We start from the raw sequence: 18,761 nt of genomic DNA, 5'->3' as shown, positions 1-18,761 counted from the left end.
CATTACCACAAAATCCATATTGGTGCAGTCCGTGCAGAAGAGGACATGGCGGGGATTCTGGAGCATCAATCATGGTCATGGATGGGTGGTGTATTTCCTATGTTTAAGTCTAGGTACTCAAAAGGAAGTGTACTTAAAGTGCTGAGGCATCATAAAGCAGGAGAGAGATACAACTCCTGGGGGGTGGTACACATGATGCGGTCTCCTTTAAGCGTGGGGCTTGCACGTATCCTGAAATGGCAGTTTACACCCCCCCCCCCCCGAACTGATGTGGTTAATAAGGGCTCTGGATTGTTGTGTATGCCACAGGGATGCCAAGTGTACCGCTGGTGATTCTAGGGCGATATCGGGGTGGAGTGAGTGGGATGACCCACCGAAAGGCAATACAAGTATTGTGAGGGAGTAACATCTCATCCAAAGGTGGGTTGTAGGGTTAATTTATGAATTGAGGGAAACAGAATGTCAGTGGGTGGGCATTGGGACGTGTATTTAAAGGTAGAATCGCTGCCAATGGCGCTGTGAATGTGGTGGCTTCGAGGAGCAGTATGACTTGTGCAATACAACTCCCTACAGCGGCACATACACCTCCTGGGTGTGCATCCTTTACTCACCTTATTCAGACACCCCCCTGCCCTCCAGGGGCGGGGTCGCCGCTCCATGCATTGAGCCCAGTTCTCTGCTGAGCTCGGCCGCCGCTCTCTCCCTCAGCGCCGGGGATCCGGGAGCTGAGGGCGGAGGGGCTGCCGGGGCGCGGAAATGACGACACGCGACACCGCCACGTCTGTGAGGGGCGAGCAGGCCCCGCTAGTCTGTCTTCGATGCTGACGGCCCCAGGTACCGTTATCTGCCAGTCTTTCTTCCGTGTCTATAGAGCAGGAGCTTTTGAGGCAGGCAGGGGGAAGCCGGTCAGTCACCCGCCCTCCTGTGAGGTACTGATCAGCACCAAGGGACCTTGTGGGCGTGTATTTACACTGAGCCTGGCTTTTAACCAGTGCTGGAATTGAAGGAAAAAACAACTCCGGGAACGCATACCTTTGGGGTTTCATGGTGTGGCAACGGAGAAGGAGCGGAGAGTCATGAAAAGTAGAGGCTGACAGTCAACTTACACGTTAGCTTTTCTTTTTTTAGCCTCTGTTCCAAATAAACTGGCGACAAGGACAAACATGAAAGTGAATCTGTTGTGGCTTATTTGACCATTCTGGCTGCTTTTAAATACTTCATGGAGTTAAGGCACCTGCTGCAGTGACCTTTGTGTGCTAAGTACATTTCAAGGGATGATAATAAGGGCAAAATAAATCTGGTAGTTAATACTCATGCTGGAGCGATGGGCAGCATGGGGCGTTTGACATTTGACAATCTTATAGTGCATGCATATTTCTTATATACTGGAGTTGAACAAAGTAAAATAACTGCCCTCAATGTTTCTCTTAAAGTACTTGTGAAGTGATAACAAGCTGTACACCTTTGTCTCCCTCTATAACATTGAACAAGCATTTGCAATGCAATAGATCTCACATTTGTAAAAGTTAGAGCTGTTGACGTTGGAAACGACAATGTTTTTACTTTTGTTTTTTTATTTGCATTGGAGTTATTATATTTGCCTAGCACTATTGCCAATGGTATGGAAAAGAAAAAGAAAAAACATTATCATTTTCAACGCATACAGCTCCAACTCCAACACATTTGAGACCTATTGTATTGGAAATGCAATCGGTCTCACATTTGTTGGAGTTGGAGTTATTGGCATTATAAATACCAATGTTTTTTACCTAGCCACGTTAGAGGGTGCAGTACTAAATGTGGCCAAAAGAGGTCCCATGTAACCTCTTTTGGCCACACATAGTACTGCACCCTGCAGAGTAGGAGTTATTGGCATTATAAATGGCAACTTTTTTACCTAAATATTCTCATGAAAACTGACAGATGATCACGTCTGAGATTATCCATACAAATTATCATCTATAATGAAATGACATTGAAAAATGATATGTCATACCACACCATGATGCAAGCTGATTTGAATGTATTAATTTATTGATTTATCTGGAATGAGTTTTGTTCACAATTATGAATGTTTTGTTTTGTTTTTTAAGGTACACACGCATAATGTGTAAGATTCATGGGGGTGGGGTTAGGGAAGCACGTCATTGAATGAGCACAGGTGGGGAGGTAACGTCTGGTTATAAAACCGGGAAGATCGTGATTACGGGTTCGAAACCATGGCGTTTAGTTTTGGATGGCGTTCTACTAGATGGTTGGACAGGTCGGTAGTAATTATATGACTACAGGTACAATCTGGGGAGGTGTGGGTAGTCAGAGAAGTGGTACTATACTGGGGAGTTGGGGGGAAGATACGCGGTACAACCGAGGGTCGAACGAAAGCTGGATTGAGAGGGACTTAGGTTATTTTGACACGGGGAGGTTTTTTAGTTACATCAATGGGAATGAAGTAGAGGGAGGATAGCAGGGTAATGGATGGGTATTATTTATTTGTATAGATTGTACGATTATACAGTTGTTTTGTATTTAACATAGGAGAAATGATTAGGACATTATGATTTTGGTTTACCATGTTGTATATATAAGTTTGGGTATTTGATTAACGTTTGAGAATTAACATTGTTAAATGAGTATGGGCTGATGATCATTTTTTAATCATTTTTAGATACCCCTGACGAAGGTCGAAATCTGACCGAAATGCATTGGGTTATTTAAATGTATTGGAACAATGGAGCTTGGTTACATGCCTGTGAATAGGCCCGGTGGGCAATTCCTGAGCGATTTAAATGCCGAAAACCTTTGAAACTTCATCTCTTTTGACGTGACGGATGAAAATGGATAAATATGGAAATAAAATTGGTTGAACTTTGTTGTAATCTTCTTCTTGGCATGATCTGTTAAGGAATCCCTAGTGTGGAATGTGGAGCGCTGTGTTCAGTGCATTCCACGTTCGACCTAGGAGGATGAGATTCTGAGCCTGGCAGTTGATAACTGGCTGGCCAAGGGAGAGCTTCGCTTTCCATGCAGGACAACCTAATTGAATAAAGAATTGCTGTTCTCCTACCTGAGTCCATCTGGTGTTTGGAGTAGACCGCATTTTAACATTGGCGACGAGGATGGGATCACAGAGCTCAATCCTTTCACCTCCTGTCTTCCTAGCATCGTCAGGCCCCTTATCCATCGAATGGGAAGATTGGTTACCCATGTTCGAAAATTACATTGATGCTCTTGATGGTTCCAAGTTTAGTGCAGCTAGGAAAAGAGCACTTTTGTTAAATAATTTAGGCAAAGAGGGTCAACGTATCTTTAAATACCTTCCACCGGCTACTCTACCCAATGGGAATGCCATCGAAGATGTGTATGTGGAAGCTAAGAAACGTCTTGAAACAAGGTTTGCTAAAGAAGTCAATATAGTCATGAATCGTTATCACTTCTACACGCACAGACAGGAAGAAAATCAATCGGTTGATGATTTTGTATCCAAACTTCGTGAACTTTCCTTGAAGTGCAAATTTGGCGCAATGACTGATGAACTTGTTCGTGATCAGTTGATAGTGCAATGTAAATGTAAAAAAACACAGGAACGTCTTTGGGCTGCAAAGAATCCCTCATTGAAAGATGCTATTGACATAGCAAAAGTTCTTGAACAGTCTCAGTACTGTATGCGAGAGCTAAAGAAAAAACAAGAAAACTTTTCAGATAGTGTTACGAGTGTGTCTAAAGAGGATTCAGATGTTGCAGCTGTGTTTAGGTCAGGCAAAATGCCGCAAAGAGGTAGACAGCAAATTAGATTGTGTTACAGATGTGGTAGTTCATTTCATAATGCAGATTACACTAGATGTCCAGCAATAGGGAAAGGTTGCAAAAAATGTGGACGTAAGGGTCACTTTGCTAATATGTGTAGGCAATCTTTTAAACAGAGAGTGGCCACAATTGATAGTAATTCTAATGTTTTTTCTCAGGATACAGATCCTTCATGCATAGTCACTACACCTATTCAGCAGGTGGATAAGATATTAAGTGTGGATGATCCTGCTGACAACATTTTAAGTGTCGATGACCATATAGGCAGGAAGAATAGACCCAAAGCAGATTTTCTGATTAATGGGAAACCAGTGCAATTGATGGTAGATTGTGGACCCATGTACACGATTATTCCAAAAGATATATTTGAAATGTCATGGGCAAATGTGGTGTTATTACCCAAGGATATTAATCCGGGAGGTTACCAAGGTGAAACAATAAATTTGTTAGGATATATGAACTCCACAATAGAATTTGAGGGCAGATCTATACAAGGAAAAGTATATGTTGCCACTGAGGGACCACCTATTTTAGGGTGGATGCATCAATATGATCTTTCGATCATAGTTAATCCCAGAGCCTCCTCTCAGGTGATGGTGATTGACAACCCATCTCTAGGGAAAATTTTAGATGAGATGAAGGATGTATTCAGAGAAGAATTAGGCTGCTTTAAGGGTTATGTACATAAAATAATTCTAAAATCCAATGCTATTCCTGTTCAACACAAGGTGCGTAGGACACCCTTAGTGGCTAGAGATGCAGTTAAGGATATGTTGAAAGATATGGTTTCTTCGGGGGTGATAGAACCTGTAGAGAGCTCAATGTGGGTTTCTCCGGTTGTCATCACTGAAAAATCAGACGGAAAATTTTGATTTTGCATAGACCTCAGGTCGCTTAACCAAAATGTAATTGTAGACACCTTTCCGCTACCGAACATCAATGAGTTGATTCTGGCTTTGAGTGGAGGTAAGTTTTTTTCGAAATTGGATCTAAAAAATGCGTATCATCAAATCAAACTACATGATGAGTCCAAGCCACTCACAGCCTTTATCACCATGGATGGCATTTTTCAGTGTACTAGGATGCCGTTTGGCCTATGTTCGGCTGCCAGCATCTTTCAGAGAGTAATGAATGTATTGTTTAAGGATGTGAATAATATTGTATTTTTCCAGGACGATATCCTTGTTTTTGGAGACACAATGGATCAACACAATCATACACTCAGAGAAGCATTACTTAAAATTAGAGACTCTGGTTTGACTCTCAGACGTGAGAAATGCAAAATCTTTGTAGATAAAGTTGACTACCTAGGGTATGAAATTTCGGACCAGGGAGTAAAACCCAAACAAAATTTGTTAGATGCTATTCGCTTGGCTCCTGTTCCCTCGGATAAGGACAAGCTGAGGTCCTTCTTAGGACTCATAGAGTATTACTCTAAGTTCGTTAAAGATTTTTCAACCAAAACTGTGGCTTTAAGATCCCTCTTAAAGAAGGGAGTTGCTTTTGCGTGGAGCACTTCTCATCAGATATGCTTTGAGGAGATTAAGAAAAGTATTTGTGAAGCAGGTATTCTTACTCCTTTTAACACCAAGCGTCAATCAGTACTCACTGTTGATGCCAGTGCCACAGGTCTCGGAGCAGTTTTGGCTCAGTTACATAATGGTCATGAGAAGACGGTGGCATTTGCATCCAGAACGCTGACTGATTCCGAGAAAAATTATTCGGTGATAGAACGGGAAACTTTGGCTGCTGCTTGGGGGTGTGAATACTTTAGAACCTATTTGTGGGGTTCCAGATTCACACTCAAATCAGATCACAAACCTCTCATCAAGGTGTTGTTAGCAGGGGGTACCAACAAGTGTTCAGCAAGATTGGCTAGATTAGCCTCTCGCCTTCAAGAGTATTGCTATGATGTGGTTTATATTCAAGGTTGGAGGAACGTACAAGCCGACTGCTTATCAAGATTATCTCTTGATTGGGAAATAGTTGATAAAATTGCTGTCTTGAAGAAACAAAGTGAAGGAGCTGTAGCATCAGTACAAGATGTATTGAGTGTGGTTGAATCCCAAGCCATTACAAAGGCAGATTGGTTAAGGGAAATGTCTTCTGACAATTCTATGTTAGAACTTAAACGTTTGATTCTCTTAGGGGGTAGAAGAGAAAGCTCAGTCTCTCACGCCACTAGGCCGTATGTTAAGATCCTTGATGAACTGTCTGTATGTGGGGATGTTGTAATCATGCGAGGGGAACTGTTTATTCCACCTGTGGCGTTAAGGCATAACCTAATAAGCTTGGCTCACGAAGGGCATCTGGGCCAAACTAGGACTAAAAAAAGGTTGAGAGCAAATTGGTGGTGGCCTGGTATGGATTCAGATGTAGATTCTGTAGTTGCTCATTGGGAGGTTTGTAAGGAGAGTGACAAACGGTTGAAAGTAGGGGTCCAAGCTTCCTTAGGACATATAACAGATCCAGGTCAACCATGGCATAGTGTTTGCTTAGACTTCATTGGACCCATGAATGAACTGAGGGAGAGTTTACGTTTTGGCTTGGTAGTGGTGGATGTCCATTCAAAGGGGTTGATAGTTAAGTTTCTGAAAGATATCACCACATCATCCACTATTGATGTCCTAAAGGAAATATGTAGGGAGGAAGGCATACCCTCAGTCTTGATAACGGACAATGGTACTCAGCTGACGTCTGATGAGATGCAGAAATTTCTGGGGTCCTTTGGCATCAAACATGTTCGCACCTCTCTTTATAATCCGCAGGGGAATGGGATGGTTGAGAGGGCGAACCGGCTTGTTAAAGGTACTATTCAGATGGCCCGGTCTAGTGGAATTGGAGTTGAAGGGTTGGTGTCTGAAATGCTGTGGGCGTTTCGCTCGAGTGCGCATGGAGTGACAGGCAAGACACCGTTTGAACTGATGCGTGGTAGACTGCCCAACACCAAACTGGTTCCCACATGGTTTAAAGAGATGGTGTTGAGAGATTCTGCACCCAGTAGTAGTTTATCCTCCTCTTCTCAACATGGGGGGTGTACGGAGAAGAAATCTGGGAAACACATTTCTTCAGGTGATTTGGTAAAAGTACGCAGTGGCAGACCAGGTGCTCGGGTTTCAAAGTTTTTAGGTCCTTACAAGGTTAAACACACCTTACCTTATGGTGTGGTTCTGGACAATGGGGACAAGTGGAACTATAGACGTGTGGCACTGTACCAGAAAAGTAATGTTAGTGGTGATGTCAAGAAAGGAGGTAAAGTTACAGATGGTGGTAACACTTTTCTATCTATGTCTGATCTTGATTTGTTGAACAGGTCTCTTGACAGTGGTTCCACTCATGTAGGAAGACAAGGGGGTGGTGATGCCTCTGTCTCTTTGGATGGGGCTGTTTCAATAGTTCCGGTTGCAAGAGAAGAGAAGCATGTGAGGGGTCGCCATCCTCCAGGTTATTTGAGAGATTACATATGTAACTGACCTATTGGTGTAAGTGTTTCTTTATGTTCTTCTTTAAAATGTTAAGTAATTGTTGCATGGCGTGCACCATGCAAATTAAGGAAGAAAAATGTTATGTACTTTGTTTATTCTTTTTTCCTGTACTTCCTCCATTCATTGTTCATTTATTTGTGTAAGAGAAGAGGATGTGTTGTAATCTTCTTCTTGGCATGATCTGTTAAGGAATCCCTAGTGTGGAATGTGGAGCGCTGTGTTCAGTGCATTCCACGTTCGACCTAGGAGGATGAGATTCTGAGCCTGGCAGTTGATAACTGGCTGGCCAAGGGAGAGCTTCGCTTTCCATGCAGGACAACCTAATTGAATAAAGAATTGCTGTTCTCCTACCTGAGTCCATCTGGTGTTTGGAGTAGACCGCATTTTAACAAACTTTGACAACACTATGGAGTACGAGTGAATATATTTCTCCAATGTGCATACGGCTGTGCATCTCTGCTGGGGCACGACAACTGCGTGTCCTGATGTTTTGAAACATTTTTACCTAGCCATGTTGCAGGGTGCAGTACTATATGTGGCCAAAAGAGATCCCATGGGTCCTCTTTTGGTCACATATGGTACTGCACACTGCAGAAGATATGGTAAATTCACCCTACCCATAATGCATTGCATACAAGACAGTACCACAAGTACATTCAAATAGCTATGTCCATATATACAATTAGTAGCTTTGAAACGTGACAACATAATTATTATATTAATTTCGTATTAGGTTGTACTCTGTGTGGAGCTGATGAAGGGAAATATATAGAAGGTCTCATATAAATGTGAGATAAGCTAGTGAGTAAAGTAACCACTGCCAGCCTTGCATAGGACCAAGCGTGTCTCCTACCTGAAGCCCTTTAGGAATAAAGTGATTTGAGGCTGTAATTAAAACCTAGGGAGTAACAACACATGTAACAGGGGGTGTCCTCATGGGAGGGCACAAGAAGCGACAAGGCGGTACTAAGGATGGACTTCTAATCCCAAACCGCGCTCACGTAGGGCTCTCCAGTCACTGCGCGAACAGTTAGCCTTAGTGGATATAGGACGGGCACACAACCCAGCGCACACTGGCTTCACCCACTATACCAGTTGCCACAACACCTGGACGAGGATTGACTATTGGTTGACTTCCTCCTGTATTCTCGGTTGCTGTTGCACACTCCAGACTCTCCCTAGGACATATTCCGATCATTCCCCGGTAGTATTGCTCCTTGGGATTCCTCGCCCTGAGGGCTTTGAGAGACAATGGCACTTCCCCAGCCGTGCCCTAGATGATGATCTCTTCCAGCACGAAATCCGGGAGGCAATCGAGGAATACTTCAACATCAACACTGGCTCAGTGGACACGGCCGCAATGCTTTGGGAGGGTTTTAAGGCATACATACGAGGGGTATGTATTTTTAAACACGTTGGGGTACTCTGCGACTTACGCGCCACTTTATCCCACCTGGAACGCAAATTAGCCGACTTGGATGTCAGGATGTTACACACGCACGATCCTGAAGTCGAACATAAGCGGGTGGCACAGTTAGCAGAATACAGAGACACGGCCGAACGGGAGATATTATTCATGGGGAAATACCACACTGTAAAGCGATACATTGAGGGCTCTTTTTTCTATCCATCATGCATCGAATGGGGATGCCTATTGATTTCGTTGCTACCACCGCGTTGCTATATAACCGCCCACAGCGCGGCTCCGACTGAACGGGTCACTCTCTGAACCCTTTGCGTTATCTCGCGGCACGAGACAAGGCTGCCCGCTCTCACCTCTATTGTTCATATTGGCTATGGACCCCCTGATCCGCCATTTTCAGGAAAAACACCTGCACAGAGGCCTACAATTCAACACAGGTCCTCTCTTAGTATCTTTATACGCTGATGACACCATTCTTTATGTCAGAAACCCACAGGTTAACTTAGACCCCCTCATCCGCGAAATTACTCGCTTCGGCCTGTATTCTGGCCTGGGCATAAACTGGCACAAATCCATGATCTTCCCCCTTACTGCCAGCACGAAGCCGTGGGAACTCGAGTTTCTCTCTGTAATGGTGTGCAGACTCCATCAAATACTTGGGTATCCACATTCACCTGGACACCGAACAGATCATACGCCTCAATTATGGCCAGGCTGTTCATATTCTGGAGGCACAGATTGACAAGTGGCTCCGACTACCGCTTTCCATAGCAAGCCGTGTTGCCCTCATCAAGATGATTGTGCTCCCAAAATTTTGATATCTCTTTCATAACATCCCCATTCCCCTTCCCAACAGTTTTTTTTACACTCCGTTACCATTTGATACGACTGGTCTGGGGTGACAGGCGGGCCATAGTTCGTTGGCAAGTTATGACTCTCCCCTACGACAGAGAGGGCTATGGAGTTCCTTACTTACAGCTCTATTATTTAGTTGCCCAATGCAGCTACGCTCATGCGTGGTATCACCCAGATGCCAGAATCCCTTATCTTTGTCCGGTATCATATCTGGTCCTCCCTGAGACTCTGGCCTCCATTCTACCCAAGGGCCTTCCTCGGGACCCGAATGACATTCAAAAGGTCTCCACCACTAGCTGGGCATGGGAGAAACTCAGACGGATCACAAATACGCCTACCCTCTATTGCACCTCCTTGCCACTCCCCAATGTCAGACTGCTGCAGATCACGGGTGAGCGTCTCATTCAACGCACGTTAGCTAAATTTGACATTACTAAAATGGGCGACCTTTTCCCTGATGGCCACGCCTTTGACATTGACGACACATCTCGATTCTCCGAAGTCACTTTCATGGATAAATTTGTGTTATTGCGGGTTCGCTCCACTCTGCGCGCCACTTTTCCTGACTTTCCCCTTGAACCTCAATCCTTTGCCCCGCTCTCACTGCTCATTGACAATGATAAAGTCGTCCATCTTATCTCCAAACTTTATAAATCTTGTGCTGCCCTCGTCCCGCTAAATGATGACAAGATCCGTAAAGACTGGGAAGGAGATTTGGGCAATCCAGTAACCGATAAACAGTGGGAAGCATGTTGTGCTGCTAAGAAAAACGTCTCCCTCAATAGCCGACATAAATTGATTCATTTTAAATTCCTTCGTAGAATGTACATCACTCCAGCCAGAACCCACCAGATAGACCCCTCTAAATTACACATGTGCCGTAAATGCGATGCAGCACACGCTGACTTTGCCCACATAGCATGGACTTGCCCACGTATATACTCCTACTGGACGGAAGTACACAAAACACTGAGCAACATGATTTACATACCTATAGATCCACTCCCCAAGATTGCCCTCCTGGGTTACGTGGTTCAGTTTCCCAAAAAAGTTTGCAATTTTGCGGCCATATGTCTACTATTGGCCAAAAGAGAGGTAGCCATTCATTGGGGTAACAAGACCGCTCCCACAATTAAGAGCTGGTTGGGCAGTTTAGCCTCCTGCTCCATGCGAAGTGAAGTGTATGCTAGCACAGATCCCTCTACCTCGAGGTCCAAGGACATATGGGGCCCATTCAGAACATACCTTGCATCATTGTAGGGCGACCCCCCTTCTCAGTCAGAACAGGGTTTGGTTCCCACCGGGGTGGGTTGAATGCACTTAAATCATATACAGGTCACTACACGCACAGATCCCCTATGGCATTTAACCCCCATTTTAACACTCATTGCTTCTGTTACAGACACCTGAGGAGATTGCGACTCAAGTATCCAGCCCATCTCGCTTTTTTGGGGGGTTTGAAAATGACAAAAAAAAAAAAAAAAAAGGATGGACTACTAAGCCTATTGACCAATGAAAAGCCACTATTTACAAAGAACAGGGACAGGATCCAATTAAAAAGATGAGCGGACAATAGGCGGACATTTTTGCCCATATCATGAATACAGCGGTACAAAAGGGGGTGGTGATGGACGGAGCATCAGAATCAATCAAACACTCACACCCAGTCAACAGATCTGGGTTTGATCCATCACCGTTCTTTAGCCCACTCTGACACCCCAGTTCAGACATGGCCATATGCAAATGCCAACTTATAGCGAACAAAGCGGTACAAAAGGGGGTGGTGATGGACGGAGCATCAGACGGTGGATTTAGGCCCAGATCTCTATACTGGGGTGAATGTATGACATTGTTCTGCATTCTGTCCATCAATTGTTGTTTTTGCATTTGTCACCCCGAGTGGGAAGGGTATTTCCAGACGTGGGTCCCTTGCTCTCCATGCCACTGGAATCAAGCTATCCTGGCTGAAGAGGGGTGAAACCCCGAAGCCGGTCCTAGGATGCTTGTTTCCAGTCCTGGGAGGACCTGGCTTGGCAGTTCGGGCTGGACTGTTCCCATGAGGCACAGGGTCAAGACTGATTTGCATATGGCCTGGTTCAAACTGGAACGGCATGGTGAGCAAAAAAACGATGGATTTAGGCCCAGATCTCTGTACTGGGGTGAACGAGTTCAACGGTTGGATAGTGTATCGCCACTTCAAGATGGAGGGCATCCATCTTTTACGCCATCTTTTGCAGGAAGGAGATTGGATGGTACCTCTGGATCTCAAAGACGCGTACCTATCCATCCCTATTTACGCCCCTCATCGTCGGTTCCTCCAATTTGTCTGGAAGGCGTGTGCTACGAGTACAAGGTCCTTCCCTTCGGGCTATCCCTCGGCACCATGGTGCTTCACAAAGCTTCTCCGCCTGGTGGTGGAATCCTTAAGAGCGTGTGGAGTACGGTTGATCGTCTACTTAGACGACATCATTATCATGGCGGGTTGTCCTCGACTTGTGATCACTCATCTGGAATGGTCCATATCTCTCCTTCAGAGCTTAAGCTTTGTGGTAAATCCTCAGAAATCCATTATGTCTCCCACACAATCAATAGAATTTCTGGGGTTCCAGATCGATTCGCGGAGCTGCCAGCTGTTGCTTCCATCTCAAAAGATCAGAACCATCAAGAAGGAGTTGCGGGTCATATTGAACAAGCAAGTTGTGTCGTTGAGGTCGGTGGCGCGGATCGTGGGGCTATTGGCCGCCTTGATACAAGCCATTTTCCCAGGCCCTCTTCACTATTGGGTGCTCCAGCATCTAAAGATACAACATCTCCGCAAAGGCCTCGGATATGCAGAAAAGATTCCTCTTTCCGAAGAGGCGAGGTGGGAGATGCTGTGGTGGCTCGAGCACATGGAGTCATGGAACGGCAGAGCCATATTCGGGTCCAGTCCCGAGATTGTGATCGAATCGTACGCCAGCCGCTGGGGTTTGGGGAGCGCGTTGCGGCTCGATATCCACTGGGGGTCGTTGGTCACACCAAGAACTCTCCTTGCACATCAATTGCTTGGAGCTGCTGGCAGGATCTTTCGCGATCCCCAGTCTTTCACCCCAGAGGACAGATTGTTGCATTCTCTTACGAATGGACAATATTTCAGCGGTTCGCTATGTCAACAAGCTGAGTGGAACGAAATCCAGGATTATGGCAGAAATAGCCAAGGATTGTTTGCATTATTGCCTACTCCACAGAATATCAGTAGTGGCAGAGTATCTCCCAGGACGAAACAACGAAGTGGCCGATTGGCACTCCCGCTACCTTTGAGACTTCAGCGAATGGAGGCTTCACCCTCGAGTCTTTCGTGCTCTGAACCTCGTATGGGGTCCATGTCAACTAGATCTCTTTGCCTCACGCCTCAACCGGCAATTACCGGAATTCTACAGTTGGCATCCTGATCCGGAGGCGATAGCCTCGGATGCATTTCTCCAGATATGGCCCCAGACTCTGAATTACGCGTTTCCGCCATTCATGATGATTCCCAGAGTCTTGGCCCAGACCAAGCATCAACAAGCGGAATTAGTGCTTATCTCCCCGTTGTGGAGGGCTCAGGCCTGGTTCCAGACGGTTCTGGATCTGTCCTGTGCTGTACCCTTTCTCCTTCCACAGAGATGGAATCTGCTGTTAGACCCTCAGAAGGCTCCTCATCCATTAATAGAGTCTGGGCAGCATCCTCTGGTGGCTTGGCGAGTTTCAGGGATCGCTGGGATATCCAAGAGCTTTCGAGCGATGCTCACAAGTTCATTAATTAGGCATGGACGTCCAACACACATAAACGATATTCATCTGCATGGAACGGATGGTGTAGCTGGTGTTCTCAATGGAACGCCGATCCCAATACAACGACTGTCTCCATGGTAGTGAATTTCCTGGCCTCACTAGCGTCATCGGGTTTAGCTTACAGAACGGTTAACAATTTTCGATCCGCCATCTCGGCACGACACGTTTAAATAGACGGTAAATGAGTTGGAGACCACCCTTTAGTCTGCAAACTACTTAGGGGTATTAGGATTGTGAAACCCCCGCACCCTAAATACTCAGTCCTTTGGAACGTTTCTGTGGTTTTACGTTTTTTAGAGTCTTGGCCTGCCAATAAATACCTATCTCGAAAGCAATTGTCAGCTAAATTAGCCATGCTATTGTGTCTGGTTTCCTGCAAGAGGGTTTCGGATAGTTTGAAAGCGTACGAGGTAAGTACTGCTGAATTCAGATCTGATATGAATGGCCAATTGTTCATTGCTTTACAAAAGCCTTTTAGACCAGTGACCCTGGTCTAGGTGGGTGCGTTGGCTCATGGAAGAAGCAGGCATTGATGTCTCAAAATTTAGCGCCCATTCTGTGCTGGGTGCGATGGCATCCAAATCTTTCTCCATGGGAGTAAGTCTTACTGATATAATGAATGCGGCTGATTGGTCAGCGGAATCTACGTTTAAGACGTTTTATTATAAACCTATTTTGGATGTGGCGTCAATAGTGGTGGCTCAGCTTTGAACAAGCATAATCGGAGCCTCCGTTCCTGACATAGGATAAAAAATTTGCGAACATAAGTGACAAGAATTTTCAATTCTATTAAGGACAACGGAGGCTAGGATTATCCCACCCAGATTTATGGTACTGTTGTCATGCATTATTGTTGATATTTTAATTCATGTTAGAGTTATTACACTGTATAAGATTTTTCCCCCCCTTGTGTCTGAATGGCATGATTAAGATATCCATGGGGTTGTTTCCAATATTACGGAAATGTATCTCTCTTTTTCAGGTACTGATGGCAAATGAAAGATTCAACGCTTCGACGTTGGTCGAGTTTAAAGGGTTGGTCCCTCTGGATCTCTGTTGCTGTTGCTCGCCGAATGTTGGAGGTTCATGGAATCGTCTTCACGTTCTGAGGATTCAAAGTTCATCTGTTTCATGTCTGGGTCGTGAAGGACTCTTCCGCCAGAGAAAAAGTTTCGGACTAATGTTGAGTCTATGTTCGTTTTAAGTATGCTGAGATCAAGCAAAGAAAGAGGAAGTGGTTACCTCTGTTGAGACCTTTATATGATACACTCTATGGTTGTTATGTGGACTGAGTGCTCATGGGATTTGTAGTTTTTTGTGAATAAAGTGTTTTGATTGGCTGCTGAAATAAAAAGCAAAGAAATGAGAAGCATAATCCTCGCCTCCGTTGTCCTTAATAGAATTGAAAATTCTTGTCACGTATGTTCGCAAATCTTTAATCCTCTTCCCCAATCATTGACATGCTTGTGCCGCCGGGCTTCTCCATTATCAATACAGACAGAAAAAAACATTGAGGCGGACGTATTGCAATCATCTACAAGAGCAACATCTCCGTAATGGAAATGGACTCCTTCAAATATGACTCTTTCGAATATCTAACCTCCACCATTAAATCGATCGACAACAAAACGATATGCTGCCACCTCCTCTACCAGCCGCCAGGCAACACCCCCTCATTCGGAGAACACCTTTCCGACCTGATAACCCACTGCTTACTCTCGGACTCCAACAACATAATTCTAGGTGATCTCAACCTGCATTGAAATGAGGAAAATAACTCTCTGATCAAATCTCTGAACAAACTTCTATGCAACAACAACCTCACCCAACACTGCACAGAACATACTGACAACAGAGGCTCAATCCTGGATGCCATCATAGCTCATGAAGACTCAGTCACTATCGACCACATCCTTCCTTTTGACTGGTCAGACCACCACATCATTCTATTCCACATCAACCAAACGATCCAATGACTTCCTCGTACACAGGATTGCACCCATTGGACGAGAAATCTCAGACAGATTCTCCTGACCGACCTGGAAGAAAGTGTAAGCTCAGTCCTTCCCACCACCTCATGTGACCTTTCAGCAACTGAGCTCACCTTGCATTACAACGCAGCAATGACTTCAATACTGGACCAAATAGCTCCCTTGAAACAAAAAAGAGTCAGAAACATTCCATCTAGATCCTGGTTCACACAGACCTAAACTCCGGAAGAAGACAATTAAGAGCTGCTGAAAGACTCTGGCGGACCAACCCATCCACAATCCACCTCGATCAACTCAAGTCTGAATGCAAGAAATACAAAAAACACATCAAGAATGAAAAAACTTTCTTCTTCTGTGGTGCACTAGACAATGCCAAAAACCGACCCAAATAACTCTTCAATATCATTAGACAACAAACATCCAAGCCCCCTTCAGCCACAGTGCAGGCTTCCAAAGAGTTATGTGATAACTTTGCCAACTTCTTCAATGAGAAAATCACCAAGATTGAGCTCTCACTGGACGACTACCGCCGACCACCCAACGACAGCCCGCTCCCCGGAAAAGAAAAGAACAACCCACCCAGCCACCCCCTAACAACTGGAAGTCTTTTAATCCCATCTCTGAAGCAGAGATCATCAAAATGATTACCAGTTCCAAACCCTGGTCACATATTGCTGACCCTATACCTGCCCAACTGGCTAAAAAGCTCAAACCCACCCTTGCCCCGCTCTGGACCAAGATTATAAATAGCTCCTTGAGAACCGGAGTCATGCCAGACTGCCTCAAAATCGGCCAAGTCACGCCACTACTAAAAAAAACGGGCTCTGACCCAAGCGATCTCAATAACTTCAGGCCTGTCTCCAATCTCCCGTTCCTAGCAAAAATCCTGGAAAGATGTGTTCTCCTTCAACACACTCAACGCATTGACAGCAACAACCTGCTAGACCCTCATCAATCGGGCTTCAGAAAAGGTTGCAGCACAGAGACAGCGATCCTGATTGTCACTGATGATGTCTACTAATCTCTAGATATAGACCAATGCAGTCTACTCATACTCCCGGAGCTATCGGAAGCCTGCGACACGGTTGACCACAATCTACTCATCAAGGTACTTCAAGAAAGGGTCGGACCTGAAGAGGTGGTCTTGCAATGGTTTACCGCCTTCCTGCAAAACCGCACCCAATGAATAAAAATAAAAAACTCCTTGTCTGACCTACTCCCCATTAGCAGGGGCGTCCCTCAAGGATCAGTCCTCTCCCCACAACTATTCAACATCTACATGGAGCCCCTCACCAACATACTCAAAAAAGCCATAATTCCCTTCCACCTCTATGCGGATAATACCCAGATATATCTAGAAACTTCCTCCATCGGTGACATTCAGAGACTAAACGACACCCTAAAAGAAGTTCCACACTGGCTATCCCTTAACCACCTGAAACTCAACCAAGATAAGACGGAAATCCTTCTCATATCCAATAAAGAGCAGACCCCCCAAATCACAGGATGGCTAAAATCCATCGATGCTATCAACTGCCATCTCACCCCAGCTGACTCAGTAAAATCACTGGGAATCACCCTAGACATGATCAAACATATCAAGAACACTACAAAGAGCGCCTTCCTCAACCTTAAACTACTCCAAAATAAAACCCTTCATCCCTCCCAACGACCTCAAACTGGCAACTCAATCCCTGGTGCTGTCCAGGTTGTACTAGGGAACGCAGCCCTCACAGGCACTGCAAATTCCCACTTTGCTCCCCTCAGATTAACTCTTATGCAGCACCCAGGATGGTCACCGGAGTAAAGAAATATGAACACATCTCCTCTGCTCTCAGAGAGCTAAAATGGCTCCCAATCGAAATGCGTGCCAACTTCAGAAGTGCCTGTCTCACACACAAAGCTCTGCACACTGGGAAACCTGCCTACCTGGCCGTCAAACTCAATAAGGCCGGTCAGGCAAGGACCCTCAGGAGCACTAACACTCTACTCCTCATCCCCTCCGAAAACTCGCAAGCAAAAAACACTATCACGCTCCTTCTCTGGAAATGCTCCCAAAATCTGGAACTCCATTCCAGTCCACATCAGGACCATCCCCTCCTTCTTAACATTCACAAATCAGCTCAAGGACCTCTTCCTCAACCGTACTCTCCCGAATGGATAACTGCACCCTAACGTTGAATCCTGAACATCGCAACATTTAGCCACGTGCATAATGAAGGCTTCCACCCCACCTACCTCTCGATGCGCTCCTTTGTCCCCCTCCCTGAACTGGATGCGTTGCGGCTCATTTGTTTACTATTGTTTTTACTGTGTGTTCGACTGCCATACTGTGTGTTTGTTTTCTTCACTATAAATGTTGTAAAGCACTCCTATACCTTCCGGTCTGGCCAGCGCTAAATAAAACTCTTAAATAATAGTAATGTATCTGCTCTGCGTGTGAGTACTTCGGACGGAATGGACCAACTGCGAGAACCAGCTGTGCCAGCCGTACGGCAGCCACCCTGTTCTTCTAAATACAACCTTGAGATCCCACCAGATTGTTGTCCATATGTGGTCATATTGACTGATGTCCCCTATCTAATTACCATCAAATAAGAAACCACTTCTCAGCTGAAGAATAAAGTGTATCACTGGTTGGCTCAATTCACGGCCGCACCAATATAAGGATATTCTTTTTGTAAGAAAAGTTGGGTGGATTGGTCCAACTGCTAAAACTAAGAATGGGGACTGTGTTGTCATCAATTGTAGATATCCAAGGCTTGCAAAGAGATTAATTCATTGTGGCACCAAGTTGAAAAGGGGTTGTACAGGTACTAGTGTCAGCACTGTTCCCCCAGGGTTTGTTATAAGCACCTAATATATCTCATTTTGACATCACAAGCAGGAAGAGGCTTTGGTCAAGGCCAGGAAGTTAATGCATGACACTTTACTGTCCCTGTTTATAACAAGTTTTAGCTTCTCTCAGATCTCGAAAGACCAGACTAACGTTTAGAGAGTCATTACACTCATTTGGAGTCCGTTTTTGGACACCAAGAGATGTATATTTGGGGTAATGATGGAAATGGAGGGGTGAGCAGAAGGAAAGAGGTACACTCAAGGTTTTTTGAATGGGAACTAATAAACCCCACCCTGAGTTTGACTTACCCCGCTCACTTACCTAGACCTTTTCCCCATTTTGACCAGGTTCATCTTGACACTAGCATTATAGAACACGTTAAATGGAGCTCCTAAAGAACCCGGAATTTCAATCCAGATTTTGTCATGGAACGTGGCAGGTTTAAAGGAGAAAATCATAGACCCTGAGTGAGGCGCCTTCATTGATAAACATAAAAACAATTGATGAATGGAATTCTGAACAGTGCAAACATTCACCCTCAGTTACAATTG

The 18,761-nt window shown here is 45.0% G+C and overlaps 1 protein-coding gene and 1 long non-coding RNA gene across 2 annotated transcripts in view; one reads left to right on the top strand and one right to left on the bottom strand.

Annotated features, from left to right (window-relative positions):
* The window catches only part of ATP8B2 (ATPase phospholipid transporting 8B2), a 363,866-nt gene extending 363,119 nt beyond the window's left edge, over positions 1-747 (bottom strand). The window contains exon 1 of the mRNA XM_085638856.1: positions 612-747. The gene's annotated coding sequence lies outside the window, so the exon portion shown is untranslated. The remainder of the gene's footprint in view (positions 1-611) is intronic.
* LOC146772839 (uncharacterized) lies at positions 708-14,755 on the top strand. Its single transcript, XR_014972259.1, has 3 exons — positions 708-834; positions 7,118-7,286; positions 14,363-14,755. It is a non-coding gene; the product is annotated as an uncharacterized LOC146772839 (long non-coding RNA).
* The last annotated feature ends 4,006 nt before the right edge of the window (positions 14,756-18,761 follow it).

Source organism: Triturus cristatus, chromosome 12, assembly GCF_964204655.1.
Source record: "Triturus cristatus chromosome 12, aTriCri1.1, whole genome shotgun sequence".
NCBI lineage: Eukaryota > Metazoa > Chordata > Amphibia > Caudata > Salamandridae > Triturus > Triturus cristatus.
This window is presented reverse-complemented; position numbering and strand designations above follow the sequence as displayed.